Below are 20342 nucleotides of genomic sequence, written 5' to 3'. Positions count from 1 at the left end.
CCAGCCAAGGAGAGATGAAAAATCCAGATGTTTAGCACAGGCAGTTTTTAATGCCTGTCAAGAAAAATAAAGGGGAGCTGGTGCAATGGTTGGCAACTAGATATCCCGAAATTCCAAGATTTTTCATGTCACGTTCTACCTCACTGCCACACAATATATTCTAATGATATCTAGAAAATATGATCAGCATATGTAAAGGGCATGAGGGGTTAGAGGACTTTTCAAAAAGGGGGAGGAAGGGAACTGCATGTAAGTCTTGATTGTGTGCCAGACTATCCTGAGAATTTCACCTTATCACTTGTAATTACAGCACCTCCAAGAGGTGGATATTATTATCTCCACTTTACAGGGAGAAAACTGAGATGAGGAATGTTAAATAATTTACATGGTAGGAATGGAATTCTCAGTTTCTCTAATTCTAAAGCCCATGCCCTTTCTGCCACACGATGCTACTACCATCACCTGAGGTTGGACTTTGAGGGGCGGATTACACATCCCGTCTACATTAGTTGTATAACAAATTAGTCCCAAAAGTTAGCATCTTAAAGCAACCAACATTCTCTCCGGTTGTGTGGAGCAGGAGTCCAGATGTGTCTTGGCTGGGTCCTCTGGCTCAGGGTTTCTCATGAAGCTGCAATCAACATGCCCTAAATATTTACAAATATTTTAAAGCAGGAAATATATAAACCATCATATTTAATGGTAAAATATTGAATGTTTTCTCTTTCAGATTAGGGGACAGATAAAGACACCTCCTCTCATCACTTATCATCACAGTAGAGACTCCTAGTTGGTACAAAGAAGCAAGAGAAATCCTGAGGATTGGAAAGGAAGGACTTAGATTGTTTTTATGCACTTAGGTAATCCAAAAGAGTTCAGATTATTAGAAATAAGTTGAATAGTGCTTACTTCAGCAGCACATACGTATACTAAAATCAGTTGAATAAATTTTCTGGATATAAAATCAGTACACGAAAATCCGTTGAACATCTATATTGCAGCCAAAAGTTTAAAAAATACCAATTTAAGAGCATCAGAAATATCAAATACCTAGAAATCAGTGCAATGTAAAACATGTAAGATCCCTACATAGTAATCTATAAAACATTGGAAGAAATTAACAAAGACCCCAAGAGTTGGAGGGATATACTATGTTTATGGATTAGAAGACTCAGTGTTGTTATAAAGATGTCAGTTCCTCCAAAATGGACTATAGATTTGATGCAGTCCCACTCAAAAGCCCAAATAGTTTTGAGTTGACAGTTTGATTTTAATATGTATGTTAAAATGAAAAGGTGAAACATAGCTAATGAAGAACAATAAGAGATTTTTTTCTACCGTATAGCAAGACTTGCTATAAAGGTCATTAAGACTTTGTGGTATTGTGGCAAGAACTGACAAATAGTTCAAGAAAATAGAATAGAATAAACATTCCCAAATAAACCTATCACATGCTTGCTTTCCTACATGGAAACCAAAGGACCTATTTTATGGAGAAGGGAATTTGACAAAGGACAGATGACAATAGGATCCACTGGTTCCTACTATAAAGCTGGACTATCCTCTTCAAAGGCTCAGTCAGGCACCAACTTGAGTAAGACATTCTGTGATGGAGCACAGCTCTCCAGGAGACTGTATATTGGGTTGTTAGAAAAGTCATGATGTATTTTGTCTATGTTTTTCAAAGGTCATTTATTTATATAATGAACAAAGATCAATCAATGATATATTGCCCATTTTGTTTGATAACCTTTTGCCATCTTTCAGTGAGCTTCATAATTCCTCGTACATAGAAGGACCTGTCTTTATTTGCAAAAAACTGATCAAGGTGCTGATTTACAGCCTCATCTGAATTGAGCGTTATACCACACAAGGAGTTTTAAAGACAGCGAAACAAGTGGAAGTCTGATGGCGCAAGGTCAAGCGAGTATGGTGGGTGTGGCAACATATCCCATCCAAGCTCTAATAGTTTTTCACCGGTAATCAAACTTGTGTGTGGTCTGGCATTGTTGCGATGGAACACAACTCCTTTACAATTAACAAGCTCTGGACATTTCTGGATGATGAATTCATTCAAACTGTCCAATTGCTGACAGTACACATTCGAGTTGATTGTTTGGTTCCTTGGTAGGAGCTCGAAAAACATGACACCTTTAAAATCCCACCACACTGGGAGCATAACCTTCCTCTGATGAATGTCTGCTTTCGATGTCATTTGAGGCGAATCATCATGTTGGGACCAAGACAGTTTGTGCACCACATTGTTGTAAGCAATCCACTTCTCATCACCAGTTATCAGTCGCTTCAAAAAAGGATCGTTTTCCTCATGTTTAATGAGCATATCGAAGATGTTTATATGCACCATCAAATGAACTTCTTTGAGTTCATGCGGAACCCAAATATCAAGCTTGCTTATATATCCCAGCTTCTTCATGTGGTCATGAATGATTGAATGATGGATGTTCAATGTTTCTGCAATCTCTCATGTCATGTAACGTGGGTTTGACTTGATCAATGCCTTTATTTTGTCATCATCAATCTCAGTGGGCCTCCCTGACCAAGGAGTGTCACTGAGATCAAAATCACCAGCACAGGATTTCATGAACCATCATTGGCACTGACATTCTTGTAGAGCATTGTCACCGTAAACTTTATGCAACTTTTCACAAGCTTGATGCGCGTTCTTCCCTTTATGGAAGTAATACAGTAAAATATGGCAAAAATGTACAATTTGGTCTTTCATCTTCAACTTGTTGTAAAATCCCCAAAACTCAACCAAATTGCTCAATTTTTTTTTTGGAATAAAGCTAGAACTGCCAGCTGTCAAATGACATAGCAATAACATAGATGCAAATGATTCTAGTACTTCCAAAAATGAACTAGTGCCACCTGTTGCAAACCTGCATCATGACTTTTCTGACAACCCAATACATTTTCAACCATCAGCCATTGTTGGTTGCTGAGTGCCCAATAGCTAGAGTATATGACTTTGGGAACTGAGGAGTGGAAGTAGGAAGCAACCCACCTGGGGAATTTTTTACTTCTTGTTCCTACAACTTTAGGCTCCGAAATTAGAGGTGCTTGTTCCTGGAGTGTGAGGGGCAGGTTGGGGAAGGTGGGAATAGGGATACTTCCACCACTGAATTTAAAACTACGTCTGCTACCTGATCACCTGGGACTGCTCATCCTGGTAGTGACAGGAGTTACTATGCTGGCCGGGAAATTAACCCCTGATTATGATGAGGAGCTAGGGCTACTTCATGCAAATAGGAAGAGGTATGTCTGGAGCTTGGAGAACTCTCAGGGATACCTCTTTCTATTTCCCTGCCTGGTGATAACTGTGAATGGGCATCTGCAGACACCACAGGCCAACAAGGCCAATGTAAACAGTTGCTCATACCCTTCAGGAATGAAGGTTGGGGTCATTCAGAACTATGGGAGAGCTGACTGGGAGGGAGGAAATACAGAACGGAGGACTGAGAAAGGAGATGCTGAATAGCAATGATGGCCTTAGGCCTGCTCCACTGTAGCTTGTTCTCCTAACCCTCCCATTCTGAGTCTTATTTTAGAGATTATGACCAGCCACCACCTTGGAGCATCCATAGCGGAGTGGACTCAACAAGCCAAATGAGCGGTCTGAGCATTACAAGGCATGGGCTGCCACAGACACTGTTGATGCCTCAGTCCATACTCCTGACGTCACACGAGCCTGCCATGGACAACTGGGGCTCTGACAGCATCCCACCACAGCCCCTGCATCTGTCTGCTTCTCTGCCTGAGTCCTTCTCCCAGTGCCACAGAAGCTTGTTTGGCCCAAGTGCAGAGCAGCCCAAGGGAACTTGGTGCCCCAGGGACAACCTACACTAAGGTACGGGTGTTAGAGGACAAGTGGGAGGAGGCACATTCTACAGGGTTCTTAGAGATCCTCTGTGGGGCTGAGCACCAGTTGTCTACTGTGGCAATTAAGGAAACTTTAATTGACTTTCTGCCTTCCTTGTCACATTTTTGTCTATTCCCTCACTCAGAGCTGTCATGAGGATGAGGCACCTCAGACACACCCCCAAGAGTGAACCCACCTTAAATTTTGTACCTGAGACACTTCACTTGCCTCACCCTGTCCCCAGCCCTACCCTCAAGTGCTTCCTGACACCACAGCACAAATTAGCTATCCGCACCCAAACCCTTTCTCAGGATCTGGTAAGACAACTCAGCCATTCCACTCTATTTATTATTTTGTTTTCAAGATGAAAACTATGCTTTACTTTTGAATGTCAGTAAAGATTTAATTAGAGATAGCTCCATAAATGGATGGTTAGAGAGATCCAAGATGGCGAAGTAGGTAAACACTGTGTTTGTCCCTGGGCTCTGGCAGAGGGGCAGTTACTCGAGGGGCATCAAAGACATTCAGGGAGAGACTGAGTTGTGAGGCTTTGGGACAAGCACTGGAGGAACAGTTGCCATTTTCCCTGTGTGGGGTTCTTCTCCCGTGTAGCCGGCAGGCATGCGCCATCTTTCCTGTGTTGAGCCCTCCCCCCACCAATTGTTGTTATTGTGGATTGAATTGTGTCCCCTAAAAAGATATGTTGAAATCTTAATCCCCAGTACCTCAGAATGTACTGGGGATTAAGAAATACTTAGAAATAGGGTATTTGCAGATGTAATTAGTAAAGATGAGGTCATACTGAAGTAGGGTGAGCCCTGAAGATAATGTGAAGATAATGTGAAGAAGGTATGAGGAAAAGCGCCATGCAAGATGGGGGCAGAGAGAGCAGTTGTGTAGCTGCAAGCCTTGGAACACCAAGGATTGATGTTCCTTGCTTCCCCCAGAAGCTAGGAAGAGGCAGGAAAGGATTCTACCCAGAGCCTCAGAGAGAACATAGCCCCGCTGACACCTTTGTTTCAGGCTTCTAGCCTCCAGAAAGGTGAGGGAGTAAACTTCTGTCATTTTAAGCCATCCAATTTGTGATAATTAGTTATGACAGCACGAAGACACTAAAACAGCTATATACCCAACAGAAATGCATACACACACACACACACACACACACACACACAGTATGTACACAAATGTTCATAGGAGTTATAATGTTCAACAAAAACTGGAAACAATCCACACTTCCACTGACAGTAGAATGACAAAATTGTAATATGTCATACAGCAGTGAAAATATTTGTGGGTGGACATTGAATGAATGTTGGGTGAAAGCAGCCAGATGTAATAGGGCATTAAATGTCTGCTTCCATTTATATAATGTTCACACTACCGTTTAGGGGTGGCTGCCTGCGTAGGTAATAAAAGTATAAAGAAAAGCGAGAAGGGCAGGGGCAGTGTCAGAGAGGGCGAAAGGCTTTGGGTTGCTGGCAAAGTCCTATTACTTGACTTGGGTGGTGATTTCATGAGCATTTGCTTTGTAATTAATCATTGAGCTGTATATCTTTGTTTTATGCACTCTTTTCTGTGAGTGTTACATTTTACAATGAAGTTTTTAAAATAACCATACACGCCAACCCAGGCTGCCCACTCAGTCACCACACCCAGAGAGTACCACAGGGCAGCCAAGAATGCTGCTCTAGAGAATGAGCAGATTGAGGGTTTTAACCTTGATCCCATCACTCAGTCAAGGTTTGAATTCTCAGAAGATGGTTCTCAAATCCATAAATCGAGGGCACTGTTTTTGTCCACCTTGACACTAAACCCATGTGTGAACGTGAACAGGTTAATGCCACTTTCTGATGCCTCAGCTCCCTTTCGAGTAAAGGGAGGCATTGGACCAGCTCAGTGGTCCCCTAATGTGGCTGATCACCACTAGCCCAGGAAGCACAGTGCAAACAGACTGTGGCCTCCCCCTTAGCCCTGAGAAATCAGAATGTTCGTGGAGTGCAGGCCTCTCCCAGCTCCTGCATCCAGGCTGCAACTCCAGGCAGCCCATTATATTATACCTCACAGTGGCCACGAGGGGGCAGAAAAGCCCAAGCAATGCCATAGCACTACTCCTCCATCTGGCTGGACTTGGCCTTTCTTGGCAAAATTCTCTCTCTCTCCCTCTCATCTCTCACTGTCCCACCCCCACCTCCCGCCCCCCTCACTCTCATTTAAGTAGAGTATTAAAAAAGGATTGGGCATGACCCTCAGAAGAGTAAACGTAGTATTTTTCCCTCTTTGCCATGCTAAGAGGACACAACTACATTCCCTATAAAGGGAATAGGATAGGAAACAGAATTTGTATTTCAGGTACTTTCTCAAGCCAAGTAAGTAACTTGCCTTCATGGATTCATGTGATCCACATAACAATCATGTGACATTGGTATCATCATTCCCACTCTATAGATTGGTTAAGGGACTTGTGCAACGTCTCATTAATTAAGAACAGAGTAAGGATTTGAACCCAGGGCCTGCCACATTCCAAAACTTACAGACTTACTCCTACACTGCACCTCACCCTTCGCCTGCTGCTGCCAAGCACTCACATCCATAATAACCTCATTGGTGGTCCACCTCGGCTCTGGAAGTGAGCCCAGAAGGCATTATTACACTTAGAAGAGGAAACTGAGGCTCAGAGAAGGAAAGGAAATGGTCCCAGAACACACCCTAAACTAATGGTGCTGCCAGAACAAGAACCCAGGCATCCTGCCTTGTTTTCCTGGGGCAGCTAAGGAAGTAGCTAGGCGCACAGGCTCTGGAGCCACAGAGAATGGGTTCAAATCCCAGTTCCACTATTTGCAAACTGTGACCCTGGGCAAGTTATTACTACCTTTGTTGTGGAGCCAACTGACGCAGGCAGAGCAAGAGCCCACCCTCCCTTGTGACTTGCTGTTCAATGAAATAACTCAGGTTTCTGTGACTAGCCTCTGGGAGCACCTGCCTGAGGGAGACCCCACCCCCTGAGACAACACCTGCACACTGCTGAGCGCAGTGCCTGGTGGCAGCTGGCAGTAACCCAAAGGGAGCTGTTCTGCAGCTCCCTGGTTGCTCACAGGGGTTCAGCCACTCTGTGTGGTGGGGAGTGCTGGCTAAGACCCCAGGTTCCCTTGCTAGCCTGCTTGGGATTAAATCCCAGTTTTGCCACTGACTACATGTGTGACCTTGGGCAAGTCACTTAACATTTCAGTGCCTCTGTTTCCCCACTTGTGAAGTGAAGATGACAATAACAATACCTACTTTGTAGGATTACTGTGATGGTTACAATTAAATATGTTAAGATCTGTGAAGCTCTGAGAACAGTGTGCGGCACATTATAAGCTCTCAATATACATTAGCTGCTATCATTATGATCGCTCTTTTTAAAAGTTGCCAAGATCTTGCCAGACAGGAATTTAGTTTTGGCCCCTTGCCTCATGAGGTCTAATAAGTGACCTGTGATGGGAGTGCTAACTAGGGAACCTGGGTTCCAGTGTAGATGCTGCCATGAACTTGCTGTGTGACCCTTACGGAAACATTTCCATCTCTGGCCTCAGGTTGGTCAGATGTGCAACAAAGGCAACATGCCAGTGAGATCTCTTAAACTGCTGAGCTCTTCAGTTGCTCCCTTGGCTTGTCTTTGCTCTGTATCCTAATGTGAGCCTTGGGCTGCGTCAGGTGTTGGGACATGGAGGAACTTGCAGGTATCCACCTGTTGGTTGGAACTCTTCTTCCATGTCCCATCTGGTGGATGTCCCAGGAAGTCCTGGGTCCACGGTGAGGTGCAATCTGTTTTTAATATTCTGCTGCTGCCATCTTGAAAGTCTTAATTAATTTTGAACAGGAGGCCCTGCATTTTCATTTTGCCCTGGGCCCTGCAGGCTATATAGCAGATGCTGATTTAAATTCATGGGCCTGAGTCATGTTGCCCATTCATTGAGCTCAGAAGTGGCAGAACAGAGGGTCATCAGCCACACCCAGACCGCTTAAACCAAGAGAGGGGAAAGCTCACCTGCCAGAGGAACACTGAAGTGTTATTACCAGAAGGAGGGCATGGTTGCTACGCAGGCAAAATTGCACGGATGTCTGTACAGACATGGTAGCGGGACAGTTCCGAGTATGTAGAAAACCTTAAATCATTTGTCTGAGTTGTTCCTTACCTTGAATGGCCCACAGTGTCTGTGGTTCTATAGAGGGCATCACGCAACTGTGGTCGTAATACTCAACCTGTGCTGTACTCTTCGCCTGCCAGGAGCCATGCTAAGCATTTAATATGTACTATCTCCTTTCACCCTCATAGTGACTCTAGAACATGAGTATTAGTAACCCTGCTTTCTGATGGAAAACTCAGGCCAGTGTCTTTTCTCCGCATAGTGTATAGCGGGAGAGCCAGCCACAGGGTGCTGCCTCCATTCAGGGCCACTGGGGGTGAGAAGTCTACCCTTTGTTTCCTTGCAGTCCTGTGCCTCCCCTTACACTCCCTTTCCCTGCGATGGCCTGTGTCTCCTCCTCAGAGACTGTGAGCTGGAAGCGTGCTAACTCCACCATATGGTTTTAGTGTCTAGAACACAACGTGGCTCCTATCAGTAAGTGGGATACGGACATAGAATAAAGAAAGATAAAAGAAAGCTCAGACCTTTAATGGATTCAGCATCAGGCAGAAAAACAAGGACAGAAGTGAGGAGGAAGTATGGTAGTAGGGAGCCGAGTACAAGGAAGTTCAGAGGGTAAACTCCATAGATGTCCATGGAAAAATAAAGTTACAGCAGCAAGGACAAAAAATATTTGCAAATGAACAGCTACAGGAAAAAACAGACCTACCTGTGTATCAAATTGATATCAGAACTTTGTATAATTTAGTGGAAGATAATTTTAGTTGAGTATATAATCTTGTATTTACTTGATAGGTGTGCTGATGGTAGTGGTATTGACATAGTAATTCCAATACTATTATTTTATAAGTAATGTTGGTTAAAGCAAATATGTTGTCTGGGGTAACAATAATTCTTATGTACTCTGGGGGAAGAAAGGAAGAACCCTGTGCTACTGTATTAAACTGAAGATTATCAGTGTGATATTCTCTCTCTCTCTCTCTCTCTCTCTCTCTCTCTCTCTCTCTCTCTCTTTTTCTCTCTCTCTCCTGAAAAAGCATAGAAGCAATGATATTATAGTGCACACTTAGAGACAGATCTTGGTTTCTAAATACCATGCTCCACTAAAAACATGGACCTAAGTTTCTTGGAGAAGTGGCTGATTCCAGGTACGGGACAGAAAAATTACAAGGTCAGCCTCGAACATCTATCTGACTATGCACGTGCTCAAGACCTGTTGGAGACATGTCTAAAAAACGTGGGAGCCAGCTTAGAAGGGCTCTTATTGGCTAAGTCTGAGCTAATTGAACATCAAAAAAGAATAATGGTGGTGATGTATCATAACATAATTGAATAAACAAAAATTCATGGGTCCATAGTGATAAAAAAAGGCTAAGGGTACCACCATTCAGAGGCACACTGTTCAGCCAGAGGCCTCTTTCTCTTGTCAGGTAGGCTTCATGGGGACCATCTGAAAGAAGCTGGGGAGACGAAGGAACTATAGAGTTCTGCATACAAAATATTAGGGAGCAGAGACTTGATTGTGAGAGAGCAGGCATTTACTCAACAATATTTTTAATGGGAAATTACACTTAAATTCCATATTTCCCGCTTCTCCCAGGCCATCTGACCTACATTCCCACGTGGAAACAATCAGCTAGAGCAAGCAACAGCCAGTCTATTCAGTCAGCTCTGTCCTCCAGCTCTCTAGAGTCCCCACCAGTCTGGTCTCTGGAGGTATCAGCATTTACGACCACTGGTTTAAACTGTAGCATGTCTGTGAACTAATCATTCGGATGTCATTCAGATTCAGGGGTGTGTGTGTGTGTGTGTTTGACAGCATTTGATTCAACATTCACTAACAGGACAATAGAATGAAGAGGTGAACTCCCACTTGTGGAGACTAGATTTGGCGGGACTCTTCCTGGACTTTCCTGTAGAATTTGGGGCATCAAAGTTCTCTTTCCTGGACCTAGCATGTCTGACCTCCCCCCACTTGTCATGTGGATCTCTTCTTTACCTCCTGGTCTGGTGTGGTTGGAGAGGGTTATCATGGGAAACAGAAAGAGAAGCAAATAGAACTGGAGAAAGACCATTCCCTAGGGATAAAGAGCAGAGTTTTCCCAAAGCTTGGTGGAAGATTTTCTGATTAATTCAAGAAGGAGGTTCTTTTTTTTTTTTTTGCAATTTTTTAAAAAAAGATTTTGGGAATTGGGGGAGGGGAACAGGATTGGGGACTCGATGAAGGGGAACAAACAAGTTGCTGTCCTTTTGTTCTTTAGTGTAGTTGTAAAGGATGTCGCTTCACTGGCCCATGTTGGTATTATCATTGCGCTCTTCCTGGGTGAGGCAGATCAATCATCGGCCACTGGACAGCCACTGTGGCTCATGGCAGCTCATGTCAGCTGCCAGTCACTCACAGTAGCTCATGGCAGCCCACTGCAGCCCTGCTGCAGCCTATGCCATCTCTGGCAACTCACAGCAGACCAGATCCAGGTTGAGTTGTTGTTCACCATCTTAGCTGTAGAGGGCGCAGCATCACTGGCCCTCATGCAGGATCTGAACCACAGTCCTGCTGCACAGAGCCGGCACTCCCAAGCCAACTCTTAACCAACGCGCCACATGTCTGGCCCAGAAGGAGGCTCTTTTGAAGAGAGGCTGAATGTAATGATGGGGTGAAGTTGAGGAGCAAGGTTAGGAACTAGGAGAAGGATTTAAGTTCTTAGATGCTGCAGAAGACATTGGTGGTTGTCTACCAAATAGTTATCCTACCCTTCTGACTAACAGAACCCTGATTTTGTTCAGACAACAATGTTCCCAACCACCGAGAGTGAATCATGATTGGCCCAAGCCAAAATGGCAGCTTGTGATTGGTCTAGGCATGGGCATGGATCAATTTCTGTCCCATGAAACAAGATGTCTGCTGGAGCATTCTGGGAAGGATTTTCCTCTAAGATAAAGGAGATTCGTGTGAGAAAAAAGATCCCTGTACCCATCTTCCCCTTTTCCCCTTTACCAAAGCCCACGTCTTCTTACTCCCTACTGCCCCTTTGCAGGAAATCCCATATCCCCCAATGCCTTCTTGCTTCTTGCCTCCATTCACCACCTATCCCTGAGTCCACCCCAATTTCCATGCCCTCAGAGAAGACTTCACCACCTAGATCACACTCACTACTTGTCTTTTACTTGATCTCCAAAAACCTGTGTTGCCTGTGTTCTGTCCTGCCTGTGTATTGGCCAACCTGCTCTGTGTAGCTGCCTTGTCTCATCGTACAGACCGTCAGCCATGGCATGGGGGACAGGGCACAGTCATGTGTCCCATGTCTTTCTCTGCATTCCCTCCCCACCAACACACACATACAGACACCTGTAAACATAACCAGTGCTCCCCCAAGACTGTTGGAGGTCTAACATCATCTAGTTACACACCATCCCTCTGATCTTCACTCCCACCCCGCTTTAATCTTCATCACCAAACTCTGCTTCTCCATTGATTTATCTTTTATCAGCCCACAAACATGCTCCAGTACCTGCAGACTTAAAAAAAAAAAAAGAAAGAAAGAAAGGAAAAAAGAAAAAAAACCAGAAAAAACAAAAACAAAAAACCCCCAAGAACCTCCATTAACAACACATATCTTTTCATCTGTTCCATCTACTGTTCCATCGCTCTGTTTCCTTTGATAGCCAACCTGCTTGGAAAACTTGTCTATATTTGTCTTTACAGACTTTTTTTGACTATGACCCATAGTAAGAAATACATTTTATGAAGCAATTAAGTGCACACACGCTCATAGTATATAAGCACACACACTCACATACATGCACCTTCACACACAGTCACACACAAACACACATTTGAAATTGAAACGAATGTTTCATAAAACAGGAATGTACATTGAGATTTTCTATTCCATTCAATGCTATGTTATGCTATTTCATAAAAAAAAAAACTGGCTTCTATAGACTAAATGTTTGTGACCCCTACACTTTTACTTCATGTCTATTAAATTTTTTGGCATTGAAAAATATTTAAATAAATTGAAATAAAGTTCAAAGGATAATATAATAAATTTTGTTGTTACCACTTAGAATTTATGTTAACTCTGTCATACTTCCTTTAGATTAAAAAAAAAAAAGACAAAATTCAAGTCCCCTCTATTGTCTCCACCCAGCTTCATTTCCCTTCCTCCCACTGTCAAAACAAGAATTGGGTGTGTATCCTCTCTGTGTTCCTAAACTTCTTTTAAACCTATGTACATCTACAACAAGGTATATTTTTCTAATTATTTGAAAATTTGGTATTTCATATTTAGGTTTTCGGGTTTTCAATTCATTTGGAGTGAATTTTTGGATATAATGTGGGCTCAGGATCAAAAGTGTACATAATTTTGGGGAGCCAGTTGTTCCAACATCTTTCATTGACGTGCATGTTTCCTCTCCACTGACCTGAAATGGCTTCTGTATCAGACAACAAGGTTTCATGTACATTGGCTGTTTCTGGAGCATTTGTTCTTCAATTCACTTCCATTTGGCTTGTACCCCCATTTCTCAAGTAAAACAGTCTCTGAAGGGTCCCCAATGATTTCTGTATAATTAAGTCATCACTGTTGTCACCTCTGCTGCCTTTTTAGGAATTTCAGGAGAGTTGGCCTCCCCTTGCTTCTTGAAACACCTCTCCTCTTTGACTCTGGTTTTCCTCCTTCCCTTTGGGCAGCCTCCTTTCCATCTACTCTACCCAGTTCTGGCACAAACTCCTCCTCCTCCTCCTCCCCTTCTTTGACTTAAAAAAATGTACACACATAATACATGAACACCTGTCCAAAGCAGACAAATGAAACAAGGCATAACCATAAGAGGAAACATGAAATGTCTTTTCAGCACTGCCCCCAGCCTGCTTCTGCAGAGAGGCGTTGTAGACAGCTAAGAGTGTGGGCTTGAGAATGTGGCCTGCCCCCAGTCCATTCTCCCCTTCATCGTCTGTAATCAAGCTGCCCAAAAGGTAGATGACATTTCCCACCCTTGCAGCTCTGTGTAGTCCTGCGCCTGAGTTCTCACTCACGGTAGAGAAGCAGAACTGGTATGTGCAACCACAGGGACGTTCCCTCAAAGAAAACATGTCCTTCTTTTGTTGGCTCTTTGCCACTGTTTGATAGCCAGACTAAAGCAGCACCTGAGACCCTCCAATATGTGGGGTTTTTTCCACACGAAGCAACTCTCTGACACTATCTGGGTGTCGCACAAGTCAACTCAATTCTGACACTATCTGGAAATAGTGTCAGATCCCACAGGTTAAGGGCTCAGTCCCACAAGGCTGCTCCCACCACACTTCAGATGCCCATCAGAGCTCCAGGTTGTTATCTGTGCTTCTGATCAAGTCTGGCTATAAATGAGAGGTTCTCACGACCCCTCCCCGGGTTTGACAATTTGCTAGAGTGGTTCACAGAACTCAGGAAACCAGTTTACTTACTAGATTACCGGTTTATTATAAAAGGATGTACCCCCCAAACAAGCAGATGGAAGAGATGCACAGAGCGAGGCGTGGGGAAAGGAGCACGGAGCTTCCATGGCACACCACGCTCCTCTCCGCATCTCCACATGTTCGCCAACATGGAAGCTTTCTGAACCCTGTCATTTGGGGGTTTCGTGAAGGATTCATTACATAGGCATGATTGATTAAATTATTGGCCATTAGTAGTTGAACTCAATCTCCAGGCCTTCTTCTCTCCCTGGAGGTGAGGGTGGGACTGGAAGGTCCAGCCCTCTAATCACATGGTTGGTTCCCCTGGCAACCAGCCCCATCCTTACATGCTTCCCAAAAGTCACTTCATTAACATAAACTCAGGTATGATCGAAAGGTGTTTGTGATGAACATCAAGACACCATGATCACTCTTATCACTTAAGAAATTCCAAGGGTTTTTAGGAGCTGGTACCAGACACTAGGTGGAAGCCCAAATGTATATTTTTAAGTCACAGTGTCACAGACCCCAAAGTGGGAGCTGTGTGTTAAGGAAAACAGGAAAACTGAGAAGCGGTGAGACAATGATGACCTTGGAGCCACCATTCCAATCCCATACTTGTATACAGGAGAGAAATGTACATATTTTTGCAAACTGTTGTCATTTGGGATTTTCTCTCACTTAACACCCAAAATTGACCTAACTCAGGCTATATACCTTTAGGAACTTATTAATAAATATGTCTTCTTTCTCATAAATGAATCCATATATGACTCTGTGGCTGGCTTTTTTTTACCAAACAATACATTCCTCAATGTCCCTCACCTCCACGTTTAATTCATTCCCACAACCTGTTGATTCTCCTTTTGGTCCTCACCCTCTCTTCACCCTCACTGTTACTCCCCTGGTCCCAGCCACCATCATTTCTAACTAATGCCAACTGAGCATTCTGTTTCCACTCTTGCCTATAGGTAGAACCAGTTCATTCTTCAATCCATTCTTCATCTAGTGTTCAGACGATTCAAAAAAAAAAACCCACAAAACTCTCAAGTCATGACAATCCATGCTTAAAACCCTCTGTACTTTCCTGTCCCGTGTAGAATGAAATTTAAGCCACTTAAAGGGCTTACAAAGCTCTGTGGGATTCACTCTTTGCCCATCTGTCAGACTCCATTTTGGCCCAGGCTACCACTCCACTCTCTTTAAGCACATTGTATCTCTTAGTTCCCTTCAAGCATTTCCCACCTCTTCATGCTCTTTACAGACTGTAATAAGCCATCTGGAGCCTCCTTTTTACAACATGTGTCCCACCGGCTCCTTCTATCTGCTAAAACATCACCTCTTAAAGAGGCTTCCCCTGGCTAGCTTTGTACCCTATTTATTCCCTTCTTAAAGACCTTATCCCAATTACTAATTATCTATGCATGTGTTCATTGCGTTGGTTATTATCTTCCTCTCCCACTGAAATGCAAGCTCCCTGAGACCAAGAACCCTGTTTATTTCAGGTATCTCTCCATACTCAGGAGCAACCAGAGACCCACACACAAAGAGGCACTCAGTAAAAACTGGTTAAATGAAAAAGCCTTGACTTAGAGTATAGAAACCTTAGTACCATCTTCACTGCGTATAGGCTGTGCCACCTTGGGGAAATTAATCCACATTTCTGAGCCTATGTAGAACACGGGGGACATGAATCCTGCCCTGATTATCTCATGGAGTTGTGAAAATCAAACGGGATGATGTAACATCAAAATTTTACACTCTGAACAAATGTGAAGGGTTAATTTACCATGGAGGCAGAGAAAACTTAGGTGAGAGCTTCATATGAGAACCTATTTCCTCAAATATGTGTACCTAATATAGGCCTCTGAACTAGTCTGTCCAAGGCCTTGTCAGTAACTAATAACTGTTCATTCCTGGTCACTGCCCCCATAACCACAGCTTTACAGGGAGAATTTACTTGGAACACAAACCGTAGCACTCTTTACATCATCAACCCCAGGAAATGAGTCCTTTTGACTCGAGGATGAGTAGTTTAGGAGCAGCTGCTAGTTGAAATGAAACTTTTTGCTGAGAACAATAAAAACTCAGCTCTTTCGCCCCTTGATCTGCTTTTCTTAGTTTGTTAGTGATTGCTGGGGCGTGGTATTTACAGAAAAGTTTAGGAAAGTGTAGGGGGTGGCCCATCCTTTCCCATTGGGATGCCTATTTGGTGTAAATAATCCTCTTTTAATCACAGTCTAAACATGGTCCTAAAAAAGATGTTTGTGCCAAAAAGAATTCCAGGAGGCATTACCCTGATGGCCGAGGATGGGGAGAGTAGGGATGAGTGGGGTGAGTAATAGAATCGTCAGCCTCAGGGAGCCTGGGCAGGGGCTGAGGTACACACTTTGTTGCTTTGGATTAGCAAAAATTGAATTGAAACCTCATTTTTCCTTCTAATAAGCACCTTACTCTAAAAGTATTTTTGCCATTTAAACTATAAAGAGTATGGTTGTGTTTTCTCCCTAGCATCATATAAAACTAACTATACACATTTGGGTTTCTTTCAAATAAACATTTTGGGATAGTTTTGGATTTACAGAAAAGCTATGAAGATAGTACAGAGTTCCTCAATGCTCATCACTCACTTGCCTTAATGTTAATATCGTACCTCCCCATGGTACATTTGTCACAATCAATAAACCAGTAGTGTTGATACATTTTTATTAACTGAAGTCAATGCTTTATTCTGATTGCCTTAGTTTTTACCTAATGTTTCCAGCTCCAGGATCTCATCTGGGATTGAAATTAAATGCAACAGCATTAAAAAAATGTCATTTTTAAAAAAGATTTTATTGGGGAATTGGGGGAGGGGAACAGACAAGTTGCTGTCCTTTTATTCTTCAGTCTAGTTGTGGAGGACATTGCTTCACTGGCCCATGTTGACACCATCATTGCGCTCTTCCCAGGTGAGGCAGATCGATCGCCGGCCACTGGATGGTCACTCAAAGCAGCTCACGGCAGCTCATGCCGGCTGCCAGCCACACTCACGGTATCTCACAGCAGCCCACTGCAACCCTGCTGCAGCCTTCGCCCATCACTGGCGACTCATGGCAGCCCAGCTCCAGGTCGAGTTGTTGTTCACCATCTTAGCTGTAGAGGGTGCAGCATCACACCCTAATGTGGGATCCAGACCGGGGCCCTGCTGCTTAGAGTTGGCGTCCCAAGCCAGCCCTTAACCAACGCGCCACTTGGCCAGCCCAAAAATGTCATTTTTAAAAAAGTAAAACCATCAACTGAAAACCAAGGAAACACTTTTTTTATTTTCTTTTTGGAGCGTGTAAAGCTGCAGACTTATGTAAGTCTTTGCCAGGAAAACCATTTCTATAGTTAATTAATACCCTCTTTCAAAATTCAGATGGAGTGATTCCAGCTAAAAATACTTTTTAAAGGAAAGAGTAAATATTTACAAAAAGGGCCCCTTGTTGAGTCTCAAATTGGTAGTGGGGCAGGGGGAGGGGTAGAGATTTGGGTTTTATGGTGCCTCTGCCCTTATTGAACAGGTTATGCGCTGGAATCTCTGCTCTCTGGATAATTGGGGGAAAGTTACTCAGCCTCCGTTTCCCATTCTGTCGCATGAGAATATTGATCTTTCCACGCAGTAGTAAAGGTTAGATGCAAAATAAATAAAAGATTAACATTATGCCCAGCACATTAGAACTCAGTAGTCATTCTTGTTACTCTTTTGTATTTGAAGAAAAGGAAAGAAAGACATTTTGGAAATGTTTTGCTTCGTGGCTGCTTGTTTTAACTTACTGCCTCTGAGTAAAAACGTTTCTTTATAACATCACTGACTACAAATACATTCCAGAAACATCCTTTCCTTTGCTCTTTCTTGTATGTCTTTCTCGAAACAATATGGTACATGGTTTCCTCTTCTGACCCAATAAAAATCATATCATTCTTCAAGGCTTTGGGCAGACTTCTCCTAAAGCCTTCTTAGATGCTCTCAGTGCTGGGGAAAGCACATAACAAGAAAAACTCTGAGTCTGTTTCCTACTCTGTAGAATGGGATTAAGATAGTCATAGTGTGGATTAAAGGAAATAATGTATATAAAATGCTAATCATCACATCTAGCACATACTATATTCCTTTAAAGAAAAAGAACAATAGCTTTTCATTTAGATAGTGGCAGTGAGAATGGACAGAAGAGCAGAAAATCTATGAAGGACTTACATACAGGGACAGTCCTTAGTGGTGGATTCCTTATGTGGAGTGGGAAAGAAAGGGAGAGGCCAGAAATGTCACTGAGGTCTCCAGTTTTTGAGCAAGAGAAATGAAGGCACTCATGGAATTAGGGGCAAGAGTTTTTGGGGTTTTGTGGGGGTTTTGTGTGTGTGGTTTTTTGTTTTTGTTTTTTGCTTTGTTCGAATGGGGTGTGGCAACTAGAAGACATGGTACTTGGTCCTGGGCATGTGGAATTTAAGTTCTTGGGACACCCAAGGGCAGACATCCAAAGATTGTTGACTATCTGGGTGTATGTCTGAGGAGAGAGATCTTTGAGTGTCTCTTCCTTTCCCTTTCTTTCTTCCCCCCTTTTTTTCTTTCCTGCCCCCCCCCCATCAGCCTAAATAATCCTTCACCTCATTTGAAAAATTTATAACTTCCAGACCTATGGTTTAGACTCTAGAGTGTCTCTGATGGTCCTTTTAATTATTTATTCACTGAGCTCATATCAAACACCTAATATGTGTTAGGGACCATGCATGACACCAGGGAAACAGTATGCAGAACAGACATGGTCCTCACCCTTGTGATGCTCAGCTGAGAGAGACACTAAAATGAGCCCACATGCAGCATTTATAGTTCTCAGGAAGGAAATATAAAGGAGTAGCATATAACTTTAAAAAAATCTCCAGCATGTATTTTTTCCTTTTCTGGGTTTTAACTTTTAGTAATATAGAACAACACTTTATTGACACCGTATAATGTTTCCTGTTTTGAATTCTACTTTATCTTATGATAATATTATTATGAAAATACTGCTACTCAAATTTTTTTCACTTACATGCCATAATTTTCATCATTGTTTTGGATTTTTAGCTCTTCTAACATGTAAGCTATTTTTCCAATTTACTTAAATATTTTTTTAATGTTTTTAAATTGAGGTTAAAAAAGCATAACATAAAATTTACCATCTTAATCATTTTTTAAAAAATTTTCTGGGGAACAGCCATGGTCACTGATTACACATTGCTTTCGTGCTACAATGGCATAGTTAACTCCTCTAGGGAGAGCGCAGCTCACAGTGGCCCATTCAGGGATCGAACCAGCAACCTTGGTGTTATCAGCACCACGCTCTGACCAGCTAAGCTAACCTGTCACCCCCCCATCTTAATCATTTTTTATTTGCAGTTCAGTAGTGTTAACTATATCCATATCATTGTTCAACAGATCCCTAGAGCTTATTCACCTTGTAAAATTTAAACTCTGTACCCATTGAACAACAACTCTGCATGTCCCACTCACCCCAGCCCTTGGCAACCAATTCTACTTTTTGTTTCTATGACTTTGACTATGGTAGATTCCTCATACAAATGGGATCATATAGTATTCGTCTTCTTATTACTAGCTTATTTCACTTAGCATAATGTCCTCAAGGTTCACACATATTGAGCATGTGAAAAGATTTCTTTCCTTTTTCAGGCAGAATAATATTCCATTGTGTGCATACACTACATTTTCTTTATCCATTCATCCTTCAGTGGACATTTGGATTGTGGAAGCTATTGTGAATAATGTGAATGATATGATTGTGAATACTTCTTGGCTGCAGTGAATAATGCTGCAATGAACATGGGTGTGCCTCCAGAGTACTTTGACTCCAGATGTAGACACTAATCCATTCCCATGCCTGAAAATGGTTTCTGACTATAACTAAGAACTGCAGGCTTCACCTGGCAGGGAAGGAAAGGTGGGCCATTTCTAGTCGGGATCCCATCTCTGGATGTCCTGGCAGCAGCAGAGTGAAGGAGAAATAATTTGAATCATTCAGAACAGAGAGAGTTTCCTATTGAAAGGATGTATGCCTTACATGTGCAGGATGCCATGCTAGGCCATTTCGTATGTGTGGTGGGGGGAAATGTGGGCGGCTTCTTGAATTGAGGTGACAATAAATTCCCATGGTCATGTATAAATAATAATGAAAACAGTGTTCACCAATGTCAGGAACAGGCCCAGCGGTGGAAGTGGGGAGAGATATCAGAATCTTAGCATGGAGGGGACTTGTGTTATTTGAAAAGAGAGTTAATTGTGAAAAGAGTATATTCAAATTTCAGATATGATACAAGCTATTCAATTTTAAGCTTAATAACATGTCCCCCCCACCACCGCCCCGGACTACTGGAGTGTTGATTAGGATAATAAAGAAAGTGGGTCTGTGTGGCTGATGTGACAGATTAATCTCTTTTGTCAGGGTTCTAAGGTGATGTTTTTTACTAGGTTGCTGGTTAAATAGATCATTTCTGCTGAAAGCTGCTAGTCTTTGAAGAACTTCAGTTTCACTTGGGGGCCCAAGTCATGCCTATGGATGACATTCCTAATAAAATCAGTTCATACATAAAAGTCAAGACCAAATTTGAGCTTTCCTGGAGACTAGGAAATATGCTTTCAAAGGAGTAGAAGGCAAACCTTTGCAAACTTGAACCACTTAAACTGACTTTCATTGATTTCTTTTAGTCCACCATTTCAGTCCTTAGAGAAAAGGGGAAGGATTATTGCAGACTCAACTGGCTGAGTACCAAAGTGATTGGTTCCACCTTATTGGAGACACTTTATTTGTAATCATAGCAAACATGATTGTTTTATGGTACAGGGAAGAAGAGTAGGCACTGGCCTGAGCATCAGAGATGG

The sequence above is a fragment of the Hipposideros armiger genome, unplaced genomic scaffold (assembly GCF_001890085.2).
Source record: "Hipposideros armiger isolate ML-2016 unplaced genomic scaffold, ASM189008v1 scaffold_159, whole genome shotgun sequence".
Classification (NCBI taxonomy): domain Eukaryota; kingdom Metazoa; phylum Chordata; class Mammalia; order Chiroptera; family Hipposideridae; genus Hipposideros; species Hipposideros armiger.
The sequence above is the reverse complement of the archived record's forward strand: the minus strand, read 5'-3'. Positions refer to the sequence as shown.